Source organism: Lupinus angustifolius, chromosome LG16 (assembly GCF_001865875.1).
Source record: "Lupinus angustifolius cultivar Tanjil chromosome LG16, LupAngTanjil_v1.0, whole genome shotgun sequence".
Lineage (NCBI taxonomy): Eukaryota > Viridiplantae > Streptophyta > Magnoliopsida > Fabales > Fabaceae > Lupinus > Lupinus angustifolius.
In genome coordinates, this window is record NC_032024.1 from 13,133,851 (window position 1) to 13,144,376 (window position 10,526).

Consider the following 10,526-nt stretch of genomic DNA (forward strand, 5'->3'; position numbering starts at 1 on the left):
AAATGGATACTAGGGAGAATATTTCTTTTTTCGTGATAGAGGTCTCATTCCTATCCACCCAATGATTGTATTCTTATTCCCTTTCTACTTCTTTCCTCATATTCCTCTCATTGCTTATCATAAGATCTGCTCCTCCAATACCCTCTTGTTACATGTCCTATTGGTTAGAACCATATGCAATCATCTCTATTTCCTTTGTTCATATTTTACCCCAAGCCATATTCCTCTTTCTCTAATATACCCTCTTGATTGGAGGCCCATCACTTTGTAATATTGATTTGTAATACTTCTTATCTGAGTTTCTAGGATAGTTTGACTCATTTTAGTCATTGGATCAAGATACAAGTATTAGAGGAGTTATGCTCATTTGTATGTGGTTCTACTACCCCGTGAATTATGTTTTATCCTTATTTTACTTATACCTTGTGAACATGAGTAGCTAAAATCCTTGTTGGGGTTGAATGTAGCATGAACTTGATGTATACACACTGATCCACCATTAATCTATGAAGTTTGTTTATATTTAAGTTTTGTACTTACTTTATTTTGGTTTTAGTTTGATCAACTTCTTGTATGATATTTAAATAAGTTACTTAAGTTGTTTCTTGCATTATTTTGGACTTGCATAACTCAAGTAGTACATTTTCTAGACATAAACTTATATTATTTGACATCTAATGCATATTACTTATTAGTATATAGACTTAGTGTTAATCTTGCGATTTTATAACTATCAAACTGAATGATATAGACTACTAGATATAGAGCTATAGTTGAAGGTTCATAAAACTTAATTTTAATGTTGTAGTTGCTAGACATATAACTATTTTTGGTGAAATGTTAGTATAGACCAAGACATTGACAACTAATATAATTAATGTGTTGCATTTTAACTCAACTTGCATGCATAGATTAGAAGACATAAAGGCATGATTTTGTAAGTCATATTTCTCCATCTTATGAATTAAAGTTGCTAGACATAGGGTTTTGTTGCATAAGTTGCTAACTGACTAAGACATTAGCTTTTACTAATCTTGAGGTTACCATATGGACTAATCATTACTAAATGAATATAAATTAAGAATTGGGTGTGTATGGACAGTGAGTGTGAAGTTTGACCCCAACTCTCTTTCTCATTATATTACAATTTCTAATAGTTTTGTCTCACTCAAACAATCAACCAATATAAAATAACTTAAAACAGTAATTGAATTTGAAAGGTTATAATCTTGCAAGTCCTTGTGGATACGACAACCTCTTAAGCCCACTATTTGTTTGTGACATCAAATCAGTTTTTATACTCCTATTTGTTGGTAAGTAGTTTTTCTTTTGAAAATGGAGTTGTTGGAGATACAACTTGATGTCCATGTTCCAAATGTGAGTTTTTGAAACGACAAATTACTAACTTGGTTCATCACCACTTGTTTCGGAATTTTTTTGCATAAAATATGTTACATGGAATTTTCATAGTGAAAAGCAAGCATATTAATCTTCTGAAAAGAAGATGCATTGTAAGAAATTTGTAATCATGAAAATGCAATAAAGACATAAATGAATTATGCATTTGGTCATTTCAAGCAACAAGTCAGTAATGAAGGTATATCACAACCATTATATGCACTTCAAATACACATATCAATGGCACCAAATTAAATAATATACCAATTTTTCCCGTATTTTTATGATTTCTTTTAGGGTGGAGACATGTCAAAATTAAGCTTGGAAGAGTGATCATGTGATAAAAGTGGTGTTTTATGTAATGAAATGGCTTAATTTCCCTATCCTGTACTTGTTTTTAGTCCCTTTTAGAGCATGTTTGAACAAATAAGTGTGATTTTGTGAAGAGTATTAGTCAATGCTTAGGCACTCAACATTGGGTGCCAGAGAAACCACTTTCGGTGCTTAGGCACCAAATCCTGCAAAAACTCAAGTTTCATCGTTTCAAAAAGCATTGCCTGGGAACTTGTTCGGGTATTTTAGACACATCATCAAAGTCTGCATGGGCTATAAGTACTTCATTTCCTGCATAACCTTGGGCATCTTTCAGCAGCCAAAAAACATGCCCGCCCTAATTTGTTAAAGTTGGAGGATCATATCACTCTTCATCATGGAGTTTTCATCTTTTTATTCTTTTATATCCATTATAATGTGTAGCTAAACCTCCCTGTGTTGAGGTTGAACCTTTAACACTATGATCTCTTTCGTGATCAATTGGCTTATAAATACATGTTCATTCTCTTGATAATTAATCATCTCATGTCACAATATTGTCTTAGGCTTGGCCATCCTAAGGTTGATATGTTGATTAGGCATTTGATTAATTGGCAAGTTTGTGTTTAATTGTATTCATTGAGATTTATGAACTTATAATAATTCTTTAATCTAGGAATAGACAATGAGTTAGTAATCTATAACCCTTGTCTATTATACTTTTGCCTTGATTATTTCGCCTAAGGATGTAGGATTTTGATTAAGGGATATAGGCTCAAATACTAAAGGAATTGGAATTTGAGTATTCTTGTGGATTTGGTTTCAATTACTATGAGTTTGAACTAGTGTTGATTCTTAGTAGTAATTGAGTGAATTATTGTGCTATCTAACACCAACATCTCTTTTCATTTCATCTTGAGCATTCGAAGTGAACTTATTCAAGAATCAATATCATATATGTTACTGTAAAGAAACATATAACTGGATAAAAATTCTTACCCTTGTGGTTCAGTGGGATCATTTAATAACCATACTGAATTTATTAGAATACATAAAACCATCTTCTCATCTTCATATCTCATCTTTAATGAAATACAATATGATCTTATATTTATTTCAAATCATTGAGCTTTAGATAGTTACAATGACTCTTTAAATACATACTAATATGCATTATTGATATTGTAAATGCAACTGAAATATAAATTATTACTTTAGAACCCATTTCGTAACCAGACTATCTTTATCTTTAAGTAGCCAATTTTACTTATTCAGAAATAGTGTTGATCTCCTTTTCTTCGAGACAAACAAATGCAAGAGTGCTGGGAATGAAAAGAGGGAGAAATATAAGAAATTGTAAGAGTATTTATGTATGAGAATAAAATATTTAATTATATCAGGAAATAAGTTACCTCATTCGATCATAAAATGGTTAGATATGACATATGTCATGATTTTAGTGGAAAGAGATTTATCATCTAATATAAGAAAATATTTTATTCTCATTATCTATTCATATAAAACAAGAGGATTAGAAATAAATTAACCATTACTGAACTTAACTGTTACACGCATATACATGAGCAGTTATCAAGGTTGCAATATGTAGTTAAAATTTTGCAAAATCCACGACAATCATCTCCAGAACGACAATCTATCACATAAGGCATTAAGAAAATAAATGTTAGTGAAAGAGAATGAATGTTTAAGACTAGAAATACAAAATGTACAAAAAATTGGCTTACACCTCCCATTGGCTACAACAAGAAATAGGGAACATAAAAGAATCAATGCATAAACAAACTTGATAATTGGAGTCATATTTTTCTCCTCTATGTGTTAAACCAGAAATACTTTATCACTTTATATATAGTGTAAAATATGCCATGCTTTGATGCATGTTCACATCAACTAAATAGTTTTGAAGTGTTTCTGGAGTACAAGAAACCTTTTCATAATTTTAAAATGATTATTAGACGTCTCTTAACTATGTCATTGTATCATGTTTGTCCCTTATTTTAAATCCCCTAATTGATCGCTCGACCTGAGTAAAGATCTCATATAAAAAAATCTTTATGGTCATCGGAGCAAATTGGTTTCTTTAGAAACCATTATTTATTCATACACCTCTAAACTAAATTCATGTTAGCAAACTTGTATATGAATTTTATACACTATTAATATATCATAGATTGTTTATGTTTAATCATCATTAATTATTTAAAAATAATAATGCAAATGAATAAAAGATAATGTACTAACTATTCTTTATATTAATTGTACATACATATTATGGTATATGAGAGTTTGTGGAGGGCAAGGGTCACATTACACACCTCCTGTCACGGTCCCTGATTAAAAGACCAAGAAATAGTTATATCATCCAACAGAATGCATATTCACTGCGAGAGTGTGGTATTGAGTGAGAATTGTGAAATGTATCCTTAAAAGATATTAATGGTCCAAATTTAAATTACTTTTAAATAAAATAATATCCAAAATTACCACAACCTCATATTTTAGTAGATTCTCCTATGCTTGAGAGGATTTGATAGGAAAACTTGTTATAGGAATGGTGCACAATTGAGGTGACATAAGTGTTATAAAACTCGGCTCGGATTAGTCAGTCCGACTAGTTCAATCGTGAACCAGACATCTAACTGGTCTAAACCTCTCATCTAACCGGTTTTACATCAAAATTGGATTGGACAGTAGGACTGGTTGGACAGTAGGACTGGTTGGACCGAGCCAATAAAAAAATATTTTTTAAAAAACAACTAAAATGATATCTTTGAGATGAAAAAATCAAATGAATTTAAATTATTTGTATTTATGTTTGTCATTTATTAACTTATATTATATCAAAAAATTTGTTGTTTAATTAAATTTTAAACTTATTGTATGTTTTTTACAATTAAAGCATATCGTATACGTTGTTTGACATTGTTTTCAACTTATTTATGACATTTATAGTAGTGAAATCTTCTTTTTGAATATTTAATTAGCTATGATAATATTTTTAAATTTAGAGTATAAACTTATTATATAATGTTAGCTAAAATAATGAATTTTTTAGAATTTTTAGTATAAATCGAGTTCCGATTCAACCATTGACCCACTAGTCTAACCATTAACTCATCGACCCAATGTTCTAACCGAGTCATTAGTCAACCCAAGTTTAATAACACTGGGTGACATCATATTTCTTGTATAATTTCATTGAAATTATGATGGACTCAACGTTAATCCATATCAAATTCGGGGATTGCATTACTTTTTCCATATACTCAATTATCACAAAATTTATGTTCATATTGAATAGTATTTTTCAAATAGATGAGGGAAAATATTAAGTGAAACTATTCATACTAATGTTAATAAATGGTGTACAATATTTTAAGAGTACATTATCTATTTATTATCAATACAAAAATTTATACAATATTTTAAGAGTGTAATATTTTATAAGAGTTTAATAAATGAAATTCTATTTAGCACATAACAAAATTTAATAATATTTCATCACACTGAGAGGATGATGACTAGAACTGAGCATTAGATTTACAACTAATTCAGTTAATGTTTTGTTTTTTCTTTCAGTTTTACCATTCATTTCAGTGAATAAGGTGTAGTGGTTTCATGAATAATATCACTATAATTTATCAAAACATTTGGTCATGCTAGAGTTATCCTCAATGTCTCTATTACTTTTCAGTTTATTTCCTTTCTTATTTAGGTAATTTTCAATTTCAGTCATATATAACTTAAATATGTCAAATGCTTCACTTTTATCTTGCATAAGAGACACACAAGTATATCTAGAGTAATCATCAACAAACATGATAAAATAATATTTTTCATTGTTGGTTAGCGTCCCATCTAATTCACATATATTAGAGTATATTGAATCCAAAGGCTTAGATTCTCACACTACTCATTTACGTGGGTTTTTTTATTTTAGCTTGACGACTAAATTCATATTTTTCAAAATCATTTAGAGATAACTTTGGAATTCAACCTAAGTCACTCAAGTTGGAAATTGATTGTTTGATAGTCCAAATATTATAGTCACACAACATGTAAAGTGAATGAGAAGCTTTATTGAAAGGAACATCAAGATTCAAATTAAACATGTCATTAGTGACGTACCATTTCCCTACAAAAACCTTATTCCTCGTAAGAGTATAAATGTATGTCCATATGGTGTGGGTAAAATCATCCATATTCAGAAGAAAACCTGAAACTAAATTACTCCATATCACTGGAGTGTGGATAACATCTTTGAGAATTAAAATCTTTCCAAATGTAAACTTCAGTTCCACATCACTAGTCATTAGCACTCATGTATGTTTAGAACATAGCACAATCATTTGTGCATATTAACCTCAAATAAGCCTGCCACGAGTGGCTCATCAATCATGTTGGCCATGAGTGGCTTCATCTCTCTAATCTAGTTTATAAGCATCTTCCTCAATATACAGACGAGTGATAAAAGATTCTGAGAAGGTTTTTGAAGTCTTCCAATCCTGAGACAATTTGTCAATAACAGCCACTTGAAATTTTGGTCATCCAAGAGCATACACTAAGATATGATTCGATGAGAAATCTTTTGTATCACATGAAAATGACACTCTATGGGTTTATCATCAATCATTCGATACTTGAGGTAGCGGGTAACAACATACTTTTTAGTTTGAGCTTCCTCAGTATTATACTTTTTCTCAAATGCATACCAAATTAATTTGGTAGACATATATGAACTATAAAAAGCATAAAGATCAACAAACAACCATTCAATATGAAATTCTTACATAACTAATCATTTTTGTTCTAGAAAGCTATTTCTATAGATATTTTATCCTTTTCACCATCTCATATTTTTCGGCTCCACTAGACATCATTATCCAGAACGTGGGCAAACTTTCTTGTGCTGGGAAAGACTTTTATCTTGTGTTGTCAACGTTAGAAATTTTTTCCATCAAATTGAAATGATTTATTAAGGTCAAAGTTATTTCATCCACTAACATTATCTCCACATGTCATTGCATAAGGAAACATCTTAAAATTATTGTAAATAGATTACAACAATTAATCATGGCAGCAAAAATTTATTATTGGTTGAGTCACAACCATGTTGTTCTATTTATTATGTTTCATTGCACTGCTCAAAAATGTGTAAGCAGACTATCAACCACAAGATAAAACAGTTTAGTTCTCTATTTAATACTCTTATTGCATTGTAAAAACTGAACTCGAAACACCCAAAATATGGCTATTAGTGCCAATTATCAAAATATGCACAATATGACTACTATTAAAAGTACTCGAATTTCACACAATATGGCTACCTGTCGCGCCCCGATTTTTGGCCGAAACCAATCACACGACTGATTTGGAGTCGCCACCATGTTTTTGCGGTCAAAACATAGAAAACCCTTTCGATGCCCAAATATTGGAAAGGCTTGGCCTTTGAACTAGATCTCTGGACTCGGGAGTCGGTTACGGATCGGGGAAGGTATGAGCACCCCGTCCGCCTGTTATTAAACGGTACCCGCAACAATTGCATGGAACTAGATATACCCTAAAACTTGTTAAATCAATTAACTATTTACAAAAAAGTTTATTTTTTTATTTTTTTTGTGTCTGACAAGAGTTCGTCCTGCTTCTACGTATCACCGGGTGTCGCGCCCCGATTTTTGGTTGCACGACCTTATTTGAGTCACCACTACATTTTATGATTAAAAATGTAGAAAAATCTTTAAAGCCCAATCGCACTGGGCTTTTGGATTTTTGATATCCAGGTTCGGGAGTCAATTACGAATTAGGGAAGGTACTAGCACCACATTCGCCCGTAATAAAACGGTACCCTAACTAATTGCATGAATTAAATACCCTTAATTTATTAAAAATAAATTACTTAAAAAAAATTAATTTTTTTATTTTTGTGTCTGACAAGAGTTGATCTTGCTCCTACGTATCCCACGATGCAATAGGGAAATCAAGACTACGTAGTTCTAGTTTTGAAAATGTTTGCATTGATTCGTTTGATTTGATTAAAATTTTATAAATTACTTAAATTGATCGAAGGAGAATTAATATACGAAGAATCAACATAGGTCACTTACTCTCTTCCCGCTTCGATAAATAACAGAGGTAGTACTAATGACCGCAACCGCTTCTCGGCTCGAAGGGAAAGAAAGATGTGACACGAGTCATAACCTCGCTATCGTATCCTTATTAAAATATTCTTATTTGTATTAATTTGAAAAGATTTAAAATATATTGTTGTTTAATTTAATGAAACTAGTATAGAAAAGATGGTATTGGTCGTAGACCTTCTTTTCCTTTTTATAGAAGTTAAAGGCGACACGAACCATAATAAGACTATAAAAATTTCTTTTAAATTCATAAAGATGAAATATTTTAAATTTATTTTAGATATAAAATGATAATTTATTAATGTCATATGTATTAAGTTAAGGAAACAATATCAATATTACACTTAATCCTAGAAGACAAGCTTTTATTATTGAATGTTCTTGTTATTATACAAATACATGTTTGTGAGTATTAATGTAAATTAAACTAAAACAAATAGACAAATATGGAATGGGAATCTCACCTGTATGGACGTGTAATGAGAAAGCACAAAATATAGTGCTTGATGATGATGTTGGACAGGGAAAGGACGTTAAGCAGAGTCAATGCACCAAATTTTTGAAAAGGAAGCAAGGAGAAAACACAGTCCAGGCAATGTGTACAGGATCCTCGAAATGTGTTGTTGTTAATGTGACTTTGGGTTTGTTGTTGGAAACAGAAAATGACCTTAAGATTTATATAACTTTCTTATTACAGTTGTAACTTTCAAAAGGTGCAAACCCAACCTTGCACTTCTGCATGAAGACCACAATAAGAATTGAAAAAACTATACTCACATAGTTTACAAGACCAGAGGTTGGGGGTCATTGGCTGATGTTTTTAGCGTGTCCTTTATGTAGACTATACATCTCCATTTATAGTATTTAAATTAGCTCATGTGCTAATATGGAGAAGATTTTCAATTAATTGATTAGAGAGATTCAAGGAAAAAAAGGGAATCATATTTGATTTCACAATTAAAAACTTGATTATGGAATATAATTTGAAATTCAAATTTTAAAAATAATCATTAATTAAAATTTGAATTTACATTATTTTCTTATTTGGGGCATCTTAGAAATGTCATTTTTTATTAGAAAATACCTAAACAATTTTCTTAAAATGTCAAAAATTATTGTAACTTACATGAGTGTAGAATAATAATTTTTGGCTCTAAAATAGTTAAAAAGTGACTTAAAAAATCTTGATTTGTGGTCAACCACCAAAATAACTCTATAAAACATTGTTTTATTTTTGTACAGTCATAAAAAATATTTTCTTCTTATTTTATCATATAAACAAAAATTAATGGTATCTATGATATGAAATTTTCAGAATTGATTCTTGCTAATAAGTGACCATTAAGTCACTTAAAAAACTTTTTTTCAATTTTTTCTTAAATAAAAACGAAAATACATTGAATATAGGTCATTATGTAGTCATTGATCATCCATTATTTAGTTCTCTTAACCTTCTCCATTTATTTTGTTTTGAAAACAAACTTAGGGAGAGGATTGGAATGAAACAATCTCATTAAATGAAAATGAATTCATTTAAACCTTTTCAAAATTCAAGTTCAAATATATTGGCTCATTAAGCCTCCTAAACATTAAAAAACATTTTATTTGTTATAATTTTCGAAAAGGTATTTTGGCCCGAACAAAATTGCGTGTTCACACTGGGTGCAATAGGGAAATCAAGATTTACATAATTCTTAAGTAGAAAACATTTGTGTCTTGATTGATTTTAGTTAATGAAAATTGGTTTGACTTATATCATCTTATCTACTTATATCATCTTATCCATATTAGTGAGAAAGAAGAGGTTGTACGACAGCCACTCACCGCTTTCTTACTAACATGATAATAAAAAAAGGACTCAGATTATCAGTTGATAAGGTTAAGGAGGGAGATACAATTTTTTCCTACATCACTTTACCCATTTTAAATAAAAGAAGAGGCAGTACGACAACCGCTCACCGCTTTTTATTAAATAGGATAATGAGATAAGGACTTGATATATATTGTTTTATCCTTATTATAGAGAAAGAAGAGGTAGTACGACAACCGCTTACCGCTTTCCTACTCGTATGATAATAACATAATACTCAAGTTGATACTCTTTCTCTAACCTTAGCACTTAAAAAATATTTTTCTCTTACTTGATTAATTTTATGAAAAAATTATTATTTCGAAGTTTCATGTCATAAAATATTAATGATTGTGACTCCCGATTATTTCAAAAACTCATATCATACCATATTAATGATTGTGATTCTTAATTCAAATATTAAATATAATTTCAAGAAAAAAGAGTATCTTATTTATTGATGGTTCAAATAAATATGACATACTAATTATCGACGACTTTTTATATTTACAAGAAATGTCATTAATGAATAATTGATTACTTTATTTTGAAATTTGTCAAAAATGATTCTTTTATTAAAAGTTAGGGTAAGACTTTAGAAGATAAGGACGATACTGACCATCTACCACCATCCCCATTACCATAGAAAGAAGAGGTAGTACGACAACCACTCACCACTTTCTGTTTGAAGAGATAGGAAGATATGGTTCGGCTCGTTCACCATCCTCCTAACGTCTTACCTTGAACTATATTTTTACGCTCGGGTAGAAATAGAGTTATTGATAAAACATACATATTTCAATTGTTTG